Genomic DNA, 24,251 nt, shown 5'->3' on the forward strand with positions numbered 1-24,251 from the left:
GACATAGATAGGATTATAAGCAACACTCTGCTGTTGGAAGAACATGGATTTACAACTAGTAGTTCACCTGTTCTCATGGTTTGTGAAAACAAATACTAGTAAAAGAAGATGCCTGATGTTTATCTTAAACAGAAGATGCTTTCTGAAATTCCCACAATTTCCCTTTCCTCGTGTAGTGGTGAAATTGATCTAGTTGCATTGATGATATCAGTTTTCAGGTTGTTACAAGGGATATAAAGATCCCGAGAAGTAAGTTCTTCACTCACTGAAATAAAAAGGAGAAAATTTTCTTAGAGCTAAAAATTCCTTTCTTTATAAATATGTTCATGTATATTTTGTACACATGAGAAAACAAATCTTACATGACAACAGACATATTAGAAAGTGCAAATACACGTGAAAGAGCGCTACACAAGTTGTGCAATGTACCTCAGTTGCCACATAGTGGTTAAAAAATAGTGCTGTGTTACGATTCAAGTTCGCAGTTGCCAAGTGATTCATCATCTGTAATGCAGAAAGTTTAAAAAATCCACAGTGCTGAGCTAAATAATTGGAACAGTGGCATCTGTGTGCTAATGGAAAGGTCAACACTCACCATAATGTTGATGAAGATTTCACCCAGACATAGCTAGTCCATCATGGTTCTTTGGCCTCAGGATGCAGTGTAGACCATCATAGCTTACGTAATCCGTAGGCAGGTGTAATTAGTTACCCTAAGTGGGCACTATCAACAGTTCACACTTCACCAAGCATGCAAATAATGCTCTGCATGGTCGGAAAACCATAGTGTGAGGAACTTCAAACAATGGAGTCAGCTCACACCGATGACTTAACAACAACAGAAAAACAAGGGAAAGAGAAGGTTTAAATTTTTGTTGCATACTAAAGGAGAAGCATGCAGTTGTCATAAATATAAATAAAGAAAGATACAACACGAGAGAAGGAAAATTGCTACTCACCATGTAGCAGAGATACTGAGTCGCGATAGGCACAATAAAAAGTTTCACACAATCATAGCTTTTGGCCATTAAGGCCTTTGTCAGCAGTAGACACACATACACACATGCACACACACACTCATGCAAGCGCAACTTGCACATACGTCCGCTTTCTCAGAGAGCTGAATGTATACTGCGAGCAGCAGCACCAGTGCATCATGGGAGTGGCGACTGGATGGGGGTAAGGAGGAGGCTGGGGTGGGGAGGGGGAGGGATAGTATGGTGGGAGTGGCGGGCAGTGAAGTGTTGCAGTTTGGATGGAGTGTAGGAGAGAAGGTGCGGAGGGGGGAGGGGGTAAGTAGCGGAAACAAGAGAAATAAAAAGAAATTAAAAGACTGGGTGTGGCGGTGAAATGACGGCTGTGTAGTGCTGGAATGGGAACAGGGAGAGGGCTGGATGGGTGAGGACAGTGACTAACGAAGGTTGAGGCCAGGAGGGTTATGGGAATGTAGGATGTATTGCAGGGAAAGTTCCCACCTGCGCATTTCAGAAAAGCTGGTGTTGGTGGGAAGGATCCATATGGCACAGGCTGTGAAGCAGTCATTGAGATGAAGGGTATCATATTTGGCAGCGTGTTCAGCTACTGGATGGTCCACTTGTTTTTTGGCCACAGTTTGTCAGTGGCCATTCATGTGGACTGACAGCTTGTTGGTTGTCATGCCTACATAGAATGCAGCACAGTGGTTCCAGCTTAGTTTGTAAATCACATGAATGGTTTCACAGGTAGCTCTGCCTTTGATGGGATAGGTGATGTTAGTGACTGGACTGAAGTAGTTGGTGGTAGGAGGATGTATAGGACAGGTCTTGCATCTAGGTCTATTACAGGGGTATGAGCCATGGGGTAAGGGATTGGGAGCAGGGGTTGTGTAAGGATGGATGAGTATATTGTGTAGGTTCGGTGGACAGCAGAATACCACAGTAGGAGGGGTGGGAAGGTTAGTGGGTAGGACATTTGTCATTTCAGGGCAGGATGAGAGGTAATTGAAACCCTGGTGGAGAATGTAATTCAATTGCTCCAGTCCTGGATGGTACTGAGTTACGAGGGGAATGCTCCTCTGTGGCCGGACTGTGGGACTTTGGGAGGTGGTGGGAGACTGGAAAGATAAAGCATGGGAGATTTGTTTTTGCACAAGGATGGGAGGATAATTACAGTCAGTGAAGGCTTCAGTGAGACCCTCGGTATATTTAGAGAGGGACTGCTCGTCACTGCAGATGCGATGTGCCACCCATGGACCATCCGGTAGCTGAACACTCTGCCAAACGTGATACCTCTCATCTCAATGACTGCTTCACAGCCTGTGCCATATGGATCCTTCCCATGAACACCAGTTTTTCTGAATTGCGCAGGTGGGAACTTTCCCTGCAGTACATCCTACATTCCCATATTCCCATAACCCTCCTGGCCTCAACCTTCATTAGTCACTGTCCTCACCGATCCAGCCCTCTCCCTGTTCCCATTCCAGCACTACACAGCCATCATTTCACTGCCACACCCAGTCTTTTAATATATTTTTATTTATCTCCTTTCTGCTACTTACCCCCTCCCCCCTCCACACTTTCTCTCCTACCCTCCGTCCAAACTGCAACACTTCACTGTCCACCACTCCCACCATACTATCCCTCCCCGTCCATGCTCCAGCCTCCTCCTTACCCCCACCCAGTCGCCACTCCCATCATGCACTGGTGCTGCTGCTCGCAGTGTAGTTTCAGCTCTCCGAGACTGCAGACGTGTGTGCAAGTTGTACTTGCGTGAGTGTGTGTGTGCGTTTGTGTATGTGTGTCTACTGCTGACAAAGGCCTTAATGGCCAAAAGCTATGATTGTGTGAATCTTTTTATTATGCCTATCGCGACTCAGTATCTCCGCTATATGGTGAGTAGCAACTTTCCTTCTCTCGTATTGTTACATTCCATCCTGGATTTTCCATTGTTTGATTTACTAAAGAAAGATAAATATTTAATTGAATGTGAAAAAGGACTACATGATATGAAGCAAAATTTTTAATACTTTTGTTATATATGTAAAGTACTTGATTTATTTGTAATTTTAATATACTGTAACAAAATTTTTGCTAAACTATATGATACATAAAGAATCTGATAAATCAGGGTTCCCACTTATCTGACACTTATTAGTCAAATGCTATATTAAAGAAAAATAGAGATGTGGCATCTGTGGTGCAGAGCACCCTATCTTTGTGACTTTTGTTTCTTTGGACTGTTTTGTTCTAGACTTCGCTTTTGTACTACTGCCATTTTTTTATGTATCATTGATTAATAAATGCATATTCGATACTTAATGTATGTTATCTCCAACCAATCCTACGTGATAACCACAGTGGTGACCCCAACACCATCGTCATCTCACCACGAGTTATTTTGTGCTTGTTTTCATCACTTATGAACTTCGTGTGCCAGCCCCCATTGTTTCTGCCACACTGGATCTACCAGGGTCTTTCAGTGTTACTATGCTTGCGACCACAAGTGGACAAGTGTACCTACTTCGAATTTGGTTAAAAGTGAACAATTATTTACAACCACCTAACCTTAACCGACACAACACAGGCACTGCCTAGCGTGTCAGCACAACAACAGCCACAATATGGACAGTGCACACCACCGAACGACAACATGGACGACCTTCCAGTTATAGACAATGTGATTTATCCTTCATCTATGTTGTTACCTTTGGGATGGTTTGACATGTCAACGAAGTTCCAGAACTGTGAATCAAACATTTCTATGCACAGGGTAGCACATTCTAATATGCACAGTGTCACAACACCCCCTCCACTACCCCCCGTCATGGCAACATTGGTCGCCTCAACTGTGCTGGCTTCCGCGACTGTCGCACCGTGGTTGCATCATGACCGCCTTCCGCTCACTTTTGTAACGGCGTCGGCCGTTCCGCCCGCGCTGGTTGTTGGGTCAGCCCACCCACCATGGCTTCACCATGACCATCTCCCAACCGCTGTTGCAACGGCACCGGCCATTACATCCACGACATGTTCTTCGTCGGGCTTGCATGTTGGACACACCATGCCGACTTATACGCCTGCTCCCTCCGCACTCTGTGCTGCATGCGGCTACTGCCCCATGCAGATCTTGAGCGACGCACCATTCACTGCTACCGCACTTCGAAAGCACTGCTTATCAAGTGCCTTTCTTGCCCTCCGGCAGAGGCTATCTACCACATTATTCATGATGAGCACCTCAACGACTGCACCCCTTCGCAGCTTTGGCAGCACCTACGAGCATTAATCGATGATCAAGCATTACCTGATGATGCGCTTTGGACATTGTGGATGGTCAAGATGCCTTCGGATCTGCAACTTCATTTGCTGTTTCACGTCGTCCGACCCACTAGAGGTTCATTTATGCATGGCGGATCAAGCTTACGCTATCATTCGTCACTGACACTGCCTGTCACGAATGACATCTCCATCACCCTCAGTTGGCACGCTTGCACCTCCAGTTCCATGCACTGCCGGCACAGGGCAGCACGCTTGCCATGGCACCTCACCTACCAGTCAGGAGCTGCCACCTAGCAGCATACAGGAGGTACTGCCAGCAGGCTCCCGACAGCAGTCGACCTCGCCCGAGCAGCAACCCGATCAGCTACCGGCCCCGACACACTCAGCTGTGACCCCCTCCCGCACCACACCACCTTGCTGTGCTGATTCCATGCTACTTAAGGGGATGCCACCTGTAGCTGCCGCGTGTTTGTGGCTACCCAAACGAGACCAGTAAACACATTTAGGCGCCACATCCCACCACGTTCCTTCACTGTGTCTATCGTCGGATGCTGCACCACTCGCTTCAGCGACGCGATAACTCTATGCCACAGACATGTCAACAGGCATCCACTTTCTCGTCGACCAACATTAGTATAATCCTGGCCAAGTACACTGCCAACACATTATCACCTAATATCTTCACCTTGAACGCTGCCAATCATTCTCCTATTGTGGCCATGGCTTCATCAAGATGTTGCTTCCCCTATCAACAGTTCACACCTATCCTTGGACCTTCCACGTTGCCGACGTGGATGAACACGTGATTGGGTCGGATTTTCTACACCATTATGAATTTTCACTGGACCTGCAGACTGCCGCACTCCACCACGCATCTGGCTCTACAATTCCATGTTCACACGAGTTCAGTACGACTTCCCTCTCTGACTACTTGGCTACGCTTTCCACATGTGGATCCCTGGTCGAGTGCATTACTACACGGCTCTCTGACCTGTCGGACATGCGCTCACAAATCGACGAACTCTGCACCGAGAACGATGCCATATGCACCGGCAATGCCTCTACCTCCGCTGAATTGTCACATGCACAGTGTACCATACATTGCCTGTCTGCAGACCCTCACCGAGGTGATCCATCAGACGCCTCTACAGAATCTTCTCATCAATCTGCTCCTTTGTTGAGCAGTCCACCACCCGCTGTTGTTTTCTCCCTACCACGGACGAGTCTACAAGACGCGTCTGCATGTTCTGCTTCTGCACTGCATCTTCCATCGCTGACTTCAGCTGACTTCCCGCCTATGCCGGCCCAGTACACCAATGTCAGGGAACCGATGTTGCCTGCAGATAACTTCTTGATCCCTATTGGTGACCCTCCTACACAAGTATCAACCATCAGTAATGGCACTTGCATAGGATTCCCACTACTGATGACCCACCTGTTCGTAATAAGGTCAGGTGCCTTAACGCTTCGAAACATCTGTGTGCTAAGGAGATCGATCACGATCTGTTAGCTCGGGCATCCTCCGCCCCTCCAATAGCAACTGGTCTTCACCTCTTCCCCTTGTTCCCAAAAAGAATGGCACCTTACACATGTGCGGGGACTACAGGTCCCTTAATGCTCGCACCATTATCGGTAACTACCCCATCTCACATATCCAGGATTTCACGCAATTACTCCATGGTTCTAACTTTTTCTTCATTTTAGATTTTTCCAAGGCTTATCATCAGATCCGTATGCATTCACTGGACATTCTGATATTCTGAAGATGGCCATCATCACACCCTTCGGCCTATTTCAATACTGTTACATGCCTTATGGATTGAAAAACGCCGTGCAGACGTGGCAGCGGCACATTGGTTCCATTTTGATCCCCCTGCCATTTGCTTTTGCTTTCTTAGTTGATATACTGATCTTTTCCTCCTCCGCTGAGGAGCATCGAGTTCACCTTGATGCAGTCCGTTCGGCCCTCGCTGCCAACAGTGTTGTGATCAACCATGATAAATCTCAACTGCGTTCCACATCAGTTACCTTCCAGGGCCATACTGTCTCTGCTGATGGCCTCTGACCAACGAATTCTCATGTCAAAACCATACTTGATCTTCCTCTCCCTGAGGACAGCTCCATCGTTTCCTGGGTATGACAGACTTTTACCAAAGCCATATTCCTCAAGCTGCCTATGTTGAAATGGCTCTCACCGATGCTCTCTCCGGTTAAAACACCACTGGGAAACGGAAGCTGGAGTGGACCAAACCCATGCTTGACGCTTTTAGTAACCTTAAAACTGCCCTCTCAGAGCCATCTCACATGCCTACCCTGACCCTGAGGCCTGTGTCTCGATCACGACCGCCACCAGTGACTCAGCTGTGGGTGATGTTTTACAACAGCACACCGCTGACTCCACCCAACCCCTCCGCTTCTTCTCCAAGAAACTGACTAAGAGCCAGTGCAAGTGGTCAGCTTTCAACCATGAGCTCCTCAATGTGTACGAGGCGATTAAACACCTCTGTAGTGACCTCGAGGGGCGACCTTTGACAATCTAAACAGATCACAAGCCACTCGTGGACGCTATTCGTAATCCGACTAAGGACCTTCCACCGAGGCGTTTCCGCCATGTGGACTCCATCTGTCAGCGCTCTTCTGACGTGTGCTATATCTGCAGCACGGAGAACGTTGTGGCGGACTACCTTTCTCGCATCTGCATGCTAACCGCACTGCTGAATATGGAGGAGCTCGCCCGACTACAAGCCGATGATGATGATATACAGCAGATAATATCAGACAGCGAATCATCACTCTCTGTCCAGCCCCATATACTACCTGGGTTGACGATGCCTGTCCTTTGTGACACCTCTATGGGCACACTCCACCCCCTGGTCCCTACCGCCCTTCGTCATAGGATCTTTACTGCCTTACATGGCTTAGCCCACCCTGAGACGTGAGCTACAACATGGCTGGTTACGAAGCACTTCATCTGGCCTGGCATGAAGAATGATTGTCACCCTTGGAGCCGTTTGTGCGTCGTGTGCCAGCATAGCAAAGTTGGCACACACGCTCATTCACCATTGGGAAGTTTGACATTCCAAAGGGGCGTTTTCGGCACGTCCATATTGACGTCGTTGGTCCCCTCCCCCTCCCAAGCGTTACAGATATATCTTATCGATCATCGACTGTGTGACCTGCGGGGTTGAGGCGGTCCAACTTATTGACATCATGGCCGAGATGGCGGCCCGTTCTTTCATCTCGGCACGGGTTGCTCACTTCTTCTGTCCCCTGACTCTCGCGACTGGCCAGGGACACCAGTTTGAGTCTGCCCTGTTTGCATGTCTCTGTGAATTCTGCGGCATAGCCACATTTCACATCACGGCCTACCACCCACAGGCGAGCAGCCTGGTCGAGCAGTGGCACTGCACACTCAAGGCCACGCTAATATGCCACGGGAGCCTATGGTCAGAGGACCTCCTGTGGGTCCCGTCGGGTGTTTACTTGGCCCATACAGAAGGTCTAAACGCCTTGCTCAATGACATTCTATACGGCAAACCCCTCCTTCTTTCCACTGAGTTCGTCGAGGATTCACCATTAGCCGCAATCGAGGATCTTCCCGCCCTGATCGAGTGGGTTCATATGCACGTCGCACACCTCTGCACCCCTCCTTCCCCGCCCCCACACCACCCTGCCTGTGTTCATCCACAAGGAACTTGCTTTGTGCGACTTTGTGATGCTGCGGCAGCCCTGTAGCTGCTTTATTAGGGGCCTCACTGCGTTCTGCATCGCGGTATGAACACATTTGCCACCCACTTACATGGATGGCCACAGACAGTGTCTGTTAGTCGACTGAAACAGGCGTGGTCACTCACCGATCTGCCTCCCGACACTGCCGATCTTCCTTCAGCTGATGCGTCTCTGCCTGTGCAGCCCTTGGAACCACGGGACTCCTGCACCGCTGACACTGACACCCCCCACTTCCCACACTGGCTCACACCTACAACCACCGTGCAGGCACCAAGATTATGAATTTGTGTAATGAAGCTTCCGTCCGCTGTGCTCTGCACTACTGGGGGGAGGGGCTCCGTGGCATCTCTGGTGCAGAGCACCCTACCTTTGTGACTTTTGCTTCTTTGGACTATTTTGTTCTAGACTTATCTTTTGGCGCATTATTTGTACTACTGCAATGTTTGTTATGTATCAGTAATCAATAAATGTGTATTCGATACTTAGTGTGTGCTACCTCCAACTGATCCTACATGATAACCACAGATATATCTATATGCTGACATCTGAATGGTCAAAATAAATGTATCTGTCTCTTTGGCCATGAAAGCAGGTGATGCACCTTACCTTTTAGGGGAAAAAACATAAAATCTATAAATTTGTACAAATTAATAAGAAAAGGAAATTTTGTATGTGTGCTATGCATATGAACCACAATCCACAGTAGGGGGCAGATGTAATGGCGCTTGGTAGATGTTTCCAAAGAGGTATACATAAGATAAAAAAGAAAGTGATGCACTGTAGAAGAGATTCTATTTGGTGAGAGAGATGTGACTGTCACTTTTTTTTTAAGTCAGCCGAAATAGAGAAGATTGTGGTGGGTCTTGATGACGAGAGGCACGAACATTTTGTTGTTACTCCTATTGTAATAGTTTTGTTAATAATATTGGATTTTGGGTTAATATAAATTGCATCAAGTAAAATACAGTGCCTGTCTATTTCTTTGACAAACATCTCACTTCATCAAAAGATGAGTTTCTTTCATTAGGTGACATGTTCAACAGTTAGCAACTGCAAGGGTAGCTTTATTCAAGATGACCTTCCCAGTAGAAAGAAGAGGTAAAGTTTCCCACTGAGAAGAAAATATAATTAACAACATTCACTATTAAATTTCCTGGAAAGTTTATTTCAGGTATATTTGATAGTGTCTGTTTGGCATTCGGCCATAAAAGCATTTTGTTAACTTCCATTTATGACTTCACAATTAAAAATCAGAAAACACTTCCAGTCCAAAAACTCTTAATTCATCATGCAGCCAGGAGTAAAAATAGAAAATAATACAAGCAAAAGTTGCAGCAAGGATCAGGTGAAGTTAGTATTGGGTGCACTCCTTCCTCATCCGAGTCCATTGGAAGCTAGCTTAATAAAGTCTTTCTGTGGCGAAACAACTCAAGATGTAACCATGTTCATTAATGATGTTATGCCTACCATCACAATGAGTGGTTGGTGAGACAAGAATTGTCTTCATGTGGCTAAATTACGATTGACAGACAAAGCTGAAGCATATGTTTTACATGCATTGCTAAGTTCTTAGCACGGCACAAACTCTTCAACAGTAGGCTGACAGTTGATGTCAGTACTGTCATAAGTAGAACAGCACAAGATTCTTCAGAGAAAGTTGTGAACCTTAATTCAAAAACACAATAAATCAGTAAAAACCTTTTGAGATGGAATTCGTTAGATGAATCCACAGATGTATGAACACCTGCAAAACACAGAAGCTGATAAGTCTTGCAGTGAAATGTCAAATATAGAGCTTTAGGTATTTTTCTGTGTCATATCCCTGCCGATATATCAGTGGACTTTGGATGGTGACTTAGCCGAGGTTCTTCAAGTCACTATGCAACTGGAGGAAATTGCCTTTGCCACAAAAATACATACGAATCACTGTGTTTACATTTCAGAGTTAAAGTTCTATAAATGTGGGCATAAAGGTTATGTACAAAAGCAATGTGGGCAGCCTCAACGATTTAGTTGTGGATAAGTTGGACACCAAGCACAGGAATGTAGAAATTGAAAGCAGGGAAAACAATTGTAGCAGAGGCAGCCATCAAACACAAATAGTATTGCTTCATCTGCCAAAAGTGTTCCTAGTAGTGCGTAACTCTGCGGAAATAAATGCACAGTTGCTGCTTGGCAGACTTGATGGAGGTTAACAAGCATAAATTTATGGCAGACATGAATGCACATACACTATATGATCAAAAGAATCTGGACACCTGCCTGAAAATCACTTACAAATTCGTGGCGTCCTTCATCGGTAATGCTGGAATTGAAAATGGTGTTGACCCATCCTTAGCCTCGATGACAGCATCCGCTCTCACAGGCAGACGTTCAATCAGGTGCTCGAAGGTTTCCTGCGGAATGGCAGTCCATTCTTCACAGAGTGATGCACTGAGGACAGGTATCGATGTCAGTCAGTGAGGGCTGGTACGAGGTCGACATTCCAAAACATTCCAAAGGTGTTCTGTAGGATTCAGGTCAGGACTCTGTGCAGGCCAGTCCATTACAGGGATGTTATTGTCATGTAACCATTCTGCTACAGGCCGCGCATTATGAACAGGTGCTTGATCGCGTTGAAAGATGTAATCGGCATCCTCGAATTGTTCTTCAGCAGTGGGAAGCAAGAAGTGCCTGTGCTGTGATAGTGCCACACAAAACAACAAGGGTGCAAGCCTTCTCTACGAAAAAAATGACCACACCATAACACCACCCTCTTCGAATTTTACTGTCGGCTCTATACATGTTGGCAGGTGATGTTCACCAGGCATTCAACATACCCACACCCTGCCATCGGATCGCCACATTGTGTGCCGTGATTCATCACTCGACACAACGTTTTTCCAGTGTTCAACCATCCAATGTTTATGCTCCTTACACCAAGCGAGGCATCATTTAGAATTTACCAGTGTGATGTGTAGCTTATGAGCAGCTACTCGTCCACGAAATCCAAGTTTTCTGACCTCCTGCCTAACTGTCATAGTACCTGCAGTGGATCCTGATGCAGTTTGGAATTCATGTTTGATGTTCTGGATAGATGTCTGCCTATTACACATTATGATCCTCTTCAACTGTCGGCGGCTCTGTCAGTCAACAGACGAGGTTGACCTGTACGCTTTTGTGTTGTACGTGTCCCTTCACATTTCCACTTCACTATCATATTGGAAACAGCGGGCCTAGATATGTTTAGGAGTGTCGAAATCCCATGTACAGACGTATGACACAAATGACACCCAATCCCCTGCCACGTTCAAAGTCCGCGAGTTCTGTGGAGTGCTGCATTCTGCTCTCTCATGATGTCTAATGACTACTGAGGCTGCTAATATGGTGTACCTGGCAGTAGGGGGCAGCATAATGCACCTAATATGAAAAACATGTGTTTTTGAGGGTGTCTGGATACTTTGTATCACATAGCGTATGTCAGTCATCACTGTGGACCTTGTAGGCAGAAAGACACTTAAGTCTCTGCATAACAAATTACATAGGTTTAGTGAGCATGATGTAGAGTTGTTAGGAATGATACTGCTCAGTTTTAGTACTGCAACTAAAAATTTTCATTTCATAGCAAAGTGTTACTGTATATAGGTGATGGATATTCAGAGATTCTTGGGCTGGACTTTCCCAACAAACACCACACAAAGCTCAATCTTTTGTGGTATACAATATAACTCAGTGGGGATTTGTTTCCATTGTAGGATATAGCCACAAGGGAGTTAATGTCGCAAGCACACCCACCACGGAGGTAGAAACCATACTGCACACTGAAGCCTCTCCAGCCCATAATGAAGGAGTTCACGGATCAGCAATTGGCAGAAGGTGTAATAGAGCATAGCTATAGACCATGTAGTGCAGAAGTGGTCACTGTACCAAAGAGAGACTGGGTGGTACAAGGAAATAGAGATTTTATTGTGACTATTGATTTCTCAACAGATGTCCAATTCCAAGCATTGTGGAAACATTGGACAGCTTAGGACAGTGCCAGTATTTTACAATGTGGCTCTAAGAAGTGGATTTCACCAGTTAGAGATAGTCCCAGAAGATAGACCAAAGACAGCTTTCACTGTACCATGGCATCGTTACCAGTACCGTAGAAGCTGTTTGGGCTTAAAAATGCACGTTAGAGAGGTTATTAGCTGGAGTGCTACTTGGACTGAAGCCCGAAACACGCATTGTATATTTGGATGATATCATTATATTCTCAAAAGGAGTGCCAGATCACATGAAATGCTTGGAAGACATGTTCAGCAGACCATCAGTACATCTGCCTCTTGACATAGATAAATGGCATTCTGCGCAGGCCAAGTTGAAGTATCTAAGACATATGATTAGCAGGCAATGTGTTCAAACCGATCCTTGCATATAGAGGCAAGCTAGAACTTTGCAATAGCACAGGCCATGAAACAATTACAGTCATTGGTTCAAATGATTCTGAGCACTATGGGACTTAACATCTGAGGTCATCAGTCCCCTAAAACTTAGAACTACTTAAACCTAACGAACGTAAGGACATCACACACATCCATGCCTGAGGCAGGATTCGAACCTGTGACCGTAGTGGTCGCGCGGTTCCAGACTGAAGCACCTAGAACCGCTCAGCCACACCGGCTGGCTACAGTCATTTCTGAACTTATGTAAATGTTGTCTAAAATTTTTAAAAAGTTTTGCACAGATAACAGAACTATTAAATTAGTTATTAAGGAAATGTAGCAAATTCAAGTGGTCAGTGGAATGTCAAATGAAATTTGAAACAATGAAGACAGCATTAGTTTCTGATGTACTGATCTTTCCAATTTTGAGAAGGAGTTTACCTTCTCATGGAATGTCAGGAGTGGGGCAGTTGGTTGTATTTTGATCCAGATTCTTGATGGAAAGAAACATCCAGTAGCATATGCTTCAAGATAGCTGAATATAACAACTCCACTATGGAAAAGGAAATGCTAGCCATTATATTTGTGATCACAGATGTGTGCTGTTATTTAAATGGCCAGAAATTTAACATAATAACAGATCACACATAGCTGGTAGGGCTGAAAGTTCCTTCAGTTAAATTAACAAGGTGCGCACTCAAACTCTATGAGTTCGATTATGAGGTTATTCATAAACCAGACAGAAAGCACATGAAAGTGCACACATTGAGTAGAAAGTTGCAGTATTGAATGCACTAGGTGAAAGTGTAATGGAGTGGCAGAGAGTGCAGGCACCTACAAACACTCTCAGACATCCAGGTCACAACCAAAGTTTGTGATGCATGATGGCTTACTTTGCAGAATAACTAAATGCGGACCGTACATAGTGGCTACAACAGCACTCCAGGACATGATGTCACAACGGGCACATGGCCATATTTTGTTAGGTCATGGAGGATTCAGAATGATGGACAGATGATGCATGGAAAGATTATGGTAGAATACAAGAAAGCATCATGTTGAGAAGTATCGGAAGGACTGTGTACCTTGTGCAACAGAGCAGAGTTTAGTCATCAAAAAACCCCTTTTCGAAGATTAACAGAGGCTTCTAAGCCTTTTCAAATTACTGAGTTTGATATTCTGGAACTGTTTAACAGAACATGTGCAGGAAATAAATATGTAATGACAATTATAGATCAATTTTCAAGGTTTATAACAATAAAAGTGATTCTAGACAGCAGGATAGTACAGTAGCTCACACTGTAGTTAACAGCTAGATACTTAAATTTGGTGTGCGATACCTTAATTATGGATCAGGATACAAATTTTATATCAGACTTGAAGAAGGAGTTATGTCATGTGCTTCAAATTGAGAAATTACATACAAGCTCGTTCCATTCATAGACTAATCGCAGAACAGAGAGAGTGCACAGGAACATTCCTAAAATGTTATTATGTTAATAGTCAGCACAATGATTGGGATACGCACCTCCAACACACAGATTCTGTACATAATTTTGAAGTATGTACTAGCACAGATATGTCACTATTTAAGATAGTGTATGTTAGGAAAATACTGTCCCCTCGGACATGACTCCTAAACTAGGATCTAACTGTGAATCAGTCAAAACGTTTCTAAAAAGGATAAGTGAGGTGTGGCCGAAAATGAAGCAAGCCAACACCAAAGCCTGGGAACAACAAGAACAGTTGGGACAGCATATAGGAATGCCACCTCAGTATTGAGTGGCTCAGAGGCTTTTAGGTACTAATCCTCACAAAGGAAAGTCGAAGCAGTTCTTTACTAACTATCAGGATCCTTAGTAAGTCACAGAGAAGACTTCATCAGTGAACATTAAGGCGTGATTTCCAAGTAAAATATATCAACGGAAGCTCTGATAGCAGCTGTTTTTACTTGGCATCCTTTATGGGACCACTGAAACAACTGTCATCACAACTGATTCATTTTGGACAAGTTATGTGATGGTGTGGTGGCAGAATTACAGACTGTAAGTACACAATGCACTTCATTAATCTCTTATCTCTCTCATTGTCTTAACATGAGAGGCAATAATAAACCTGAAGTAGCATAGCTGAAAAACAAAGTTTTCAAAGCTATCTCATTTGGGCAGCTTCATTAATTCATCCTGTCTGAGAAGTGCCTTGCATAGAATGCTTGTGTCTACTGTATGTTGTCCAACACTCAGGGGTCCTTGTAGGTCAATAGTAGTGCTGTGAAGAACATGCACATTTCGCAATATCATCAGCAAATTGTGGTGAAACTTCGATTGGCTTCCAAAATATGCTCCACTTCAAACCCACTACTCCAAAAGCAAAGGTCTGGGAAAGCGTTTGTTGAAATATTCATTCCACAGATCTAAAACACATTGACTATAATATTTGATAAAATGCCTCAGTAATGGATGTCTAATCTCCAATGACTGCGAAAGGCAATTCAACTGATGTATGAGGTCTGTTCAAAAAATTCTGGAACATTTGTAATTTCACACCACTGGTGTGTTGGATCAAAATACCGTTGACATTCTTGTACATGGCTGTGTTTAATCTGTAACTGCCGGAAGTTTTTGTTGTATCTCTGCTAGTTCTTGTTCAGTGCTGTATTGAGTAGAACATTGTGTTCCACTGTTTGCGAATTTTGAAATGGCAGGGTTACAGCAGCAACACATCTCCATTAAATTTTGTGTGAAACTCAAGAAAACCTTTACAGAGATATACCAAATGACACAGGAAGCCTATGGTGATGAGTGCTTAAGTCGTACTTGGTGTTACAGATGGTTCGTAGTTTAAAAATAGCTGGACCGAAGTTAAAGATAACACTCATTCAGTGTGCCCTTCGCCATCCAGCAACGACACTCTTGTCAGGAACGTCAATGGAATTGTGCATGTCAATTGAAATCAGACTGCTCGAGACAATGCAGAAGACTGTAACATTTCAGTTGGATCATGTCACAAAATCCTAACACAACATCTTGGAACAGATCGTGTTGCCATCAAGTTCATCCCAAGACTCATGAGTCAAGACTAGAAAGGCCGTCACCTCAAAATCTGTGAAGAGCTATTTGATCGTGAAAATGAGAACGAGATGTTCCTTAAGAGAATCACAACTGGTGATGAGACGTGGGTCTACGGCTATAATGTTGAGACCAATGTTCAGTCTTCACAATGAGTGGAAAAGATGAAGATTTGCAATGGTAGATGAGATAAAAGAAAATTCACAGACGGCGCTTCGTGTGATCCAGCAAGAGGCATACCAATACTGCTTCCAGAAATGGAAACAGCATTGGGAGTGGTGTATCAATTGTGGGGGAGAGTATTTCGAAGGAGACCATGCACAATAAGTAAAGGGCAAACATAGAAAAATTTTGTGTACAAAAATTCCAGAATTATTTGAACAGACCTCGTATTTAGTTGTGGAGAGTCTGGCAGTATACACTCCTGGAAATTGAAATAAGAACACCGTGAATTCATTGTCCCAGGAAGGGGAAACTTTATTGACACATTCCTGGGGTCAGATACATCACATGATCACACTGACAGAACCACAGGTACATAGACACAGGCAACAGAGCATGCACAATGTCGGCACTAGTACAGTGTATATCCACCTTTTGCAGCAATGCAGGCTGCTATTCTCCCATGGAGACGATCGTAGAGATGCTGGATGTAGTCCTGTGGAACGGCTTGCCATGCCATTTCCACCTGGCGCCTCAGTTGGACCAGCGTTCGTGCTGGACGTGCAGACCGCGTGAGACGACGTTTCATCCAGTCCCAAACATGCTCAATGGGGGACAGATCCGGAGATCTTGCTGGCCAGGGTAGTTGACTTACACCTTCTACAGCACGTTGGGTGGCACGGGATACATGCGGACGTGCATTGTCCTGTTGGAACAGCAAGTTCCCTTGCCGGTCTAGGAATGGTAGAACGATGGGTTCGATGACGGTTTGTATGTACCGTGCACTATTCAGTGTCCCCTCGACGATCACCAGTGGTGTACGGCCAGTGTAGGAGATCGCTCCCCACACCATGATGCCGGGTGTTGGCCCTGTGTGTCTCGGTCGTATGCAGTCCTGATTGTGGCGCTCACCTGCACGGCGCCAAACACGCATACGACCATCATTGGCACCAAGGCAGAAGCGACTCTCATCGCTGAAGACGACACGTCTCCATTCGTCCCTCCATTCACGCCTGTCGCGACACCACTGGAGGCGGGCTGCACGATGTTGGGGCGTGAGCGGAAGACGGCCTAACGGTGTGCGGGACCGTAGCCCAGCTTCATGGAGACGGTTGCGAATGGTCCTCGCCGATACCCCAGGAGCAACAGTGTCCCTAATTTGCTGGGAAGTGGCGGTGCGGTCCCCTACGGCACTGCGTAGGATCCTACGGTCTTGGCGTGCATCCGTGCGTCGCTGCGGTCCGGTCCCAGGTTGACGGGCACGTGCACCTTCCGCCGACCACTGGCGACAACATCGATGTACTGTGGAGACCTCACGCCCCACGTGTTGGGCAATTCGGCGGTACGTCCACCCGGCCTCCCGCATGCCCACTATACGCCCTCGCTCAAAGTCCGTCAACTGCACATACGGTTCACGTCCACGCTGTCGCGGCATGCTACCAGTGTTAAAGACTGCGATGGAGCTCCGTATGCCACGGCAAACTGGCTGACACTGACGGCGGCGGTGCACAAATGCTGCGCAGCTAGCGCCATTCGATGGCCAACACCGCGGTTCCTGGTGTGTCCGCTGTGCCGTGCGTGTGATCATTGCTTGTACAGCCCTCTCGCAGTGTCCGGAGCAAGTATGGTGGGTCTGACACACCAGTGTCAATGTGTTCTTTTTTCCATTTCCAGGAGTGTATTATCCTTCTCACGTTGCATAAAGCGAAACACACTAGAAGAATAAAATATACCACCTTCCGCTTCCTTTCTATTTCCCCCAACATCGATTATAACGAATTTCCCCTGGCGATCTGCAACTGCTTATAGTTAGATTGAAAGAACAATTTTATGGCTGTAAAACTTTGTACCAGAATTTTCTGGGCATTCTAGACGAATGTGTTTTTTGCCAACGTCACCGACTGCAGGTGTAAATTTCAGTATGTTATATAAATCATTTACAGTATTTACAAAAACACTTTTGCATGTGGTGTGGCTCGAGGAAATCCCAAAACATTTTGGTAGTTGACTCCACAATACTTATGACGGTTGTGAATCCTATTGTGGATGTCAGAGCCATGTCTCAAAAACTACTTCTGGTTTCTAGGGACCTGTAACAATTCTTGTTTCGTCAGCAAATGATGTTATTTCATTGGAAAACACTATAGTAGCTTGAATATCTGTTAGATGTGGAAGTTTTACCTATTAATCATATGGCAAAACATTCTCCTCTTTGCGTAATATCATTTGCCAAAATATTGTATCGATATCTGAAACTTTTTATGAGATATGAGGAATGTTACAAATATTTCATTCTAGCTTTTTCGCTCTCACACGAGTTGAGACGAAGTGCTTTACAAAGCGATGGAAATTCTTGAGACTGGTAACAGTTAGCGATATCCTTCTAAGTTTAAAGAATAATTCAGTATTTTAGCTATGGAGAAACACATGACCTAACACACACCAAACGCAAATTCATAGTGACCCCTAGTTTTCTAAGAAAACTTTTCGAAATTATTGCTATAGGTTGCTTAATTTTGAAATATTATGTCCATTAAAGAAATGATCGGCAGTTCATCATGAAGCTGACAAGTAAAGCTATGAGATGCACGAGAATCAAATTTTTTACCAAGTGGTTTCTTTAAAACTGGTTGAGAAAGATAGCACATCGGCCGGCTTGTGCGTTTGCCGTCCACGCAGTGAGTGAAGCGAGCCTCCCGGCCACGGCGCCGCTCCTTGCCCTGGTATTCCCAGACACAAAGCAGCAGTGTGGCAGCTGCCTGACATACACCTCCGCTCTGTGCTGTAGCTCCGCTCCACTATAATCTGGGACTAAGACAGTTGGGAAGCTACCAGAAAATAAGCATGATACGCACAGTGTGCGTTAGGCACTGTGGTCATGCGACAAGTAGTAATATTTGGGTTTTGTTATGTTATATCCAGTGCTATTCAACACATTTAATATTTTATTCTTGTTCAAGTGTTAATGTGATTTTATATTAGTTGCCATGGATCGTTACAGGTTGTGTTTTGAATATGGGTTATTTCGTAGCTGATTTGTTTTGTATACGTGATTTGAAAGAGGGAGGGAATGATGGAAGTTCCTGTACTCAGGTGGCAGATCAGCAGGGACAACCAGATGAGTAGTTCTAGTCCTTACAATATGTGATCAAAAGTATCTGGACGCCCCCTAAAAATAACTTTTTCATATTAGGCGCACTGTGCTGCCACCTACTGCCAGGTACTCCATATCACCGACCTCAGTAGTCATTAGACATTGTGAGAGAGCACAATGCGGCGCTCCGCGGAACTCACGGACTTCGAATGTGGTCAGGTGATTGGGTGTCACTTGTGTCACATGTCTGTACGCTAGATTTCCATACTCCTAAACGGCCCTAGGTCCACTGTGAAGGGACACATACAGCACAAAAGCATACAGGCCAACCTCATCTGTTGACTGACAGAGACCGCTGACAATTGAAGAGGGTCGTAATATGTAATAGGCAGACATCTATCCAGAACATCACCCAGAAATTCCAAACTGCATCAGAATCCACTGCAAGTACTATGACAGTTAGACAGGAGGTCAGAAAACTTGGATTTCATGAGCGAGTGGCTGCTCATAAGCCACACATCACGCCGGTAAACGCCAAACGACGCCTCGCTTGGTGTAATGAGCATAAACATTAGATGATTGAACAGTGGAAAAACTTTGTGTGGAGTGACGAATCACAGTACACAATGTGGTGATCTGATGGCAGGGTGTGGGGATGGCGGATGCCTGGTGAACGTCATCTGCTAGCGGGTGTAGTGCCACCAGTAAAATTCGGAGGCAGTGGTGTTATGGTGTGGCCATGTTTTTCATGGAGGGGGCTTGCACCCTTGTTGTGTTGCGTGGTACTATCACAGCACAGGCCTACATTGGCATTTTAAGCACCTTCTTGCTTCCCACTGTTGAAGAGCAATTTGGGATGCCGATTGCTTCTTTCAACATGATCGAGCACCTGTTCATAATGGACAGCCTGTGGCGGAGTGGTTACACGACAATAACATCCCTGTAATGGACTGGCCTGCACAGAGTCCCTACCTGAATCCCACAGAACACCTTTGGGATGTTTAGGAAAGCCAAAAAAGGAGAGGAGCTGTAGAAGATGGGTGGGTGTGTTGGTAGAGGGCTGCACACAAAGAGGGTGGGAGACAAGAATTTGGAGGAGATGTTACATAAAAACACGGGAGAACTGCCGGATATCAGTAATGTTATGCCACAATATTTCGGCGCAGAGTCTTCTGGCCATCTTCAGGTGAATGCCACTGTAGTAGTACTGGCGAGTACGCACTAAGCTCCGCTATTTAAAGCCTTCTGAGGTGACATTGCGCATGCGCTGCTCAGCGTGCGCGTTCATAACGGCTCCGTGCGCTGCGCCTCGCGCCCTCCACTGTGAAAGCCTGGCGTATCGGTATCAGGTTGATTTCCATCTTTATGCAGATAACTACGTCGACTACGAAGTTTCTCTATAACAGGATTCCAAGCAGAGTTTAGCTGATAACCACTATCTCGATTGATGAGAGTCTCGTTGTCAGACAATCTTATTTCCACAGAGTCATTGATAATCAAGCTCCAAAAGTTTGATGTATGGGCCAAAATTTTTGTGTCGTCGTAATTCATGGAATGGTCTGTGGAAATACAATGTTCGGCGATTGCAGACTTGGTGGGTTAGAGAAGGCGAGTATGCCGCTGGTGTTCCACAATGCGTTCCTGCACAGTTCGTGTCGTTTGCCCTATATATGATTTGCCGCATTCACCCGGAATTTTGTAAACACCTGGTTTACGCAGGCCCAGGTCATCTTTAACGGATCCCACCAGTGATGAAATTTTGGAAGGAGGACGAAAGATGACTCTCACTTGACCCTTTCTCAATATTCTGCCTATCTGTGAAGAAATATTCCCAATAAATGGTAGATAAACAGTCGACCTGAAAGCCTCTTCCTCTTCCTCTTCCTTGCTCTGTCGTTTGTAGGTCTTCATCACTCTGTTCACTTGCCTAGGTGAAAAGCCATTCTTCAAAAATACTTTTTGCAGGTGTTCCAGTTCCGCTTGAAGACTGTTGGCGTCAGAGATAGTATGGGCACGGTGGACCAAGGTTTTGAGAACGCCCATTGTTTGTGCTGGATGGTGGCAACTAGTAGCTTGTAGATATGAGTGGGCTTTCTGTACACCGAGTGACCAAGTGTGCCATCACTCTTCCGTCGCACCAATACGTCTAAAAATGGCAGACAACCATCTTTCTCTATCTCCATAGTAAACTTTATGTTTTCATGCATGGAGTTCATGTGACGCAAAAATTCTTGGAGACGGTCCAGACCATGAGGCCACACTATAAAAGTGTCGTCAACGTACCGCCAAAATACTGTCGGTTTAAAAGTGGCAAAGTCGAGTGCTCTCTCCTCAAAATCCTCCATAAAAAGATTGGCCACCAGGGGAGACAAAGGACTCCCCATGGCGACACCATCAGATTGTTCGTAAAATTCGTTGTTAAATATAAAACATGTAGGGGAGAGAGTGTGCTCAAACAACGCTGTAATGTCTGCACCAAATATATTGCCAATGAGGTGTAGTGAGTCCACCAGAGGCACCTTTGTGAACAGTGAAACCACATCATGACTGACCAATAAGTCACTACTTTGCAGTTGTAGTGACTGAAGTCGACTGATAAAATCACCAGAATTCTTTATGTGATGTGCACACTTGCCTATCATTGGTTTGAGCAAAGATGCCAAGAATTTTGCTAGGTCGCAGGTGGCTGCTCCAATGTTACTCACAATTGGACGTAATGGCACATTTTCCTTGTGGATCTTAGGCAGTCCATGTAGCCTAGGTGGAACTGAAAGAGATGCAGCAGGAAGTTCCAACTCGACGATCTGTTGTTAATTTGACAGAGAAAACTTTAGATGACGCGATTGTGTCTGTGCTAGCAAAAGGACTGAATTTTGCTCCCACACCTGTTTCACCGCCACTTGTGGATTTCATCAGTGCCATCGAAGAAGCTGTACGCCGTCTTGATACAGATGAAGCGGAGGAAGTTCGTCGAGAGTCTTGCCGTGTATTGATCAGGGGTGCACCAATGAAGAATAACATCTCGCCCATGGAGAAGATAGCCCTCCGTAACTTACGAGCAGATGTGGATACAGTAGTCTTAAAATCTGACAAAGGAAACGCTACTGTCCTCGTGCCAAGGGATGACTATATTAATAAGATCAATGTTTTATTGTGTGATTCAATGTATCGCAACATCGATAAGGATCCCACGAGCCGAGTAGTGCGAAAAACAGCAGAACTTTTATCAAATAGTTCTCTACCGAAGGAGGTTATCAAGAGACTGAAACCAAACAGTTCAGTTCCACCTAGGCTATATGGACTGCCTAAGATCCACAAGGAAAATGTGCCATTACGTCCAATTGTGAGTAACATTGGAGCAGCCACCTACGACCTAGCAAAATTCTTGGCATCTTTGCTCAAACCAATGATAGGCAAGTGTGCACTTCACATAAAGAATTCTGGTGATTTTATCAGTCGACTTCAGTCACTACAACTGCAAAGTAGTGACTTATTGGTCAGTCTTGATGTGGTTTCACTGTTCACAAAGGTGCCTCTGGTGGACTCACTACACCTCATAGGCAATATATTTGGTGCAGACATTACAGCGTTGTTTGAGCACACTCTCTCCTCTACATATTTTATATTTAACAACGAATTTTACGAACAATCTGATGGTGTCGCCATGGGGAGTCCTTTGACTTCCCTGGTGGCCAATCTTTTTATGGAGGATTTTGATGAGAGAGCACTCGACTTTGTCACTTTTAAACCGACAGTATTTTGGCGGTACGTTGACGACACTTTTATAGTGTGGCCTCATGGTCTGGACCGTCTCCAAGAATTTTTGCGTCACATGAACTCCATGCATGAAAACATAAAGTTTACCATGGAGATAGAGAAAGATGGTTGTCTGCCATTTTTAGATGTATTGGTGCGATGGAAGAGTGATGGCACACTTGGTCACTCGGTGTACAGAAAGCCCACTCATACAGACCTATATCTACAAGCTACTAGTTGCCACCATCCAGCACAAACAATGGGCGTTCTCAAAACCTTGGTCTACCGTGCCCATACTATCTCTGACGCCAACAGTCTTCAAGCGGAACTGGAACACCTGCAAAAAGTATTTTTGAAGAATGGCTTTTCACCTAGGCAAGTGAACAGAGTGATGAAGACCTACAAACGACAGAGCAAGGAAGAGGAAGAGGAAGAGGCTTTCAGGTCGACTGTTTATCTACCATTTATTGGGAATATTTCTTCACAGATAGGCAGAATATTGAGAAAGTATCAAGTGAGAGTCATCTTTCGTCCTCCTTCCAAAATTTCATCACTGGTGGGATCCATTAAAGACGACCTGGGCCTGCGTAAACCAGGTGTTTACAAAATTCTGTGTGAATGCAGCAAATCATATATAGGGCAAACGACACAAACTGTGCAGGAACGCATTGTGGAACACCAACGGCATACTCGCCTTCTCCAACCCACCAAGTCTGCAATCGCCGAACATTGTATTTCCACAGACCATTCCATGAATTACGACGACACAAAAATTTTGGCCCATACATCAAACTTTTGGAGCTCGATTATCAATGAATCTGTGGAAATAAGATTGTCTGACAACGAGACTCTCATCAATCGAGATAGCGGTTATCAGCTAAACTCTGCTTGGAATCCTGTTATAGAGAAACTTCGTAGTCGACGTAGTTATCTGCATAAAGATGGAAATCAACCTGATACCGATACGCCAGGCTTTCACAGTGGAGAGCGCGAGGTGCAGCACACGGAGCCGTTATGAACGCGCACGCTGAGCAGCGCATGCGGGACAGTGGTGGTAGAAACTATTGTATGGAGAGTGTGGGTACAGTAGGTTAATGTAGGTTCAGGAGCAGTGAATGTGTTGTAAGGATTATCCCTTCTGTGTAGCTTAGAAAAGATGGTGGTGGAGGGGAGGGTCCAGATGGCTTGAGTAGTGAAGCAGCAATTGGAATCAAGCATGTAATGTTCAGTTGTATCTTGTGCCACAGGGTGGTCTACTTTATTCTTGGCTGCAGTTTGGCAGTGGCCATTCATCCTGGTTGACAGCTAGTTGATGGTCATACCAATATAAAATGCTGTAAAATGATTGCAGCAGATCTGGTATATGACATGGCTGCTTTTCAAGGTGGCCCAACCTTTGTTATGGTATGATAAGCCTGCAATAGGACAGGAAGTGCTGAATGAGTGGCTTGAGCAGGTCTTTCAACTGGGTCTTCCACAGGGATATCATCGATGTGGCAGGATGCTGGGACTGTGAGTGGCATAGGAAAGAACTAGGATGTTGTGGAGGTTGGATGGGCGACAGAACGCCACTTTAGGAGAGATGGGAAGGATCTTGGATATGATGTCCCTCATTTCAGGGCACGATGATAAGTAATCAAAGCCCTGACGAAGGATGTAGTTCAGTTGTTCCCATCCGGGAAGGTGGAAGGTTTGGGGGTGTCTGGGGAAATGGCAAAAATACTGTTTTTCCTTTCATTTCATTATATAGGCCTCATTCAATTATAACTGACTGTTTTTGAACGAG

General features: G+C 45.2%; 1 protein-coding gene across 1 annotated transcript in view; it reads left to right on the forward strand.

Annotated features, from left to right (window-relative positions):
* The window catches only part of LOC124613363 (odorant receptor Or2-like), a 154,114-nt gene that overhangs the window by 129,387 nt on the left and 476 nt on the right, over positions 1 to 24,251 (forward strand). The window lies entirely within an intron of this gene.

This window comes from Schistocerca americana, chromosome 4 (assembly GCF_021461395.2).
Source record: "Schistocerca americana isolate TAMUIC-IGC-003095 chromosome 4, iqSchAmer2.1, whole genome shotgun sequence".
Classification (NCBI taxonomy): Eukaryota; Metazoa; Arthropoda; class Insecta; order Orthoptera; family Acrididae; genus Schistocerca; species Schistocerca americana.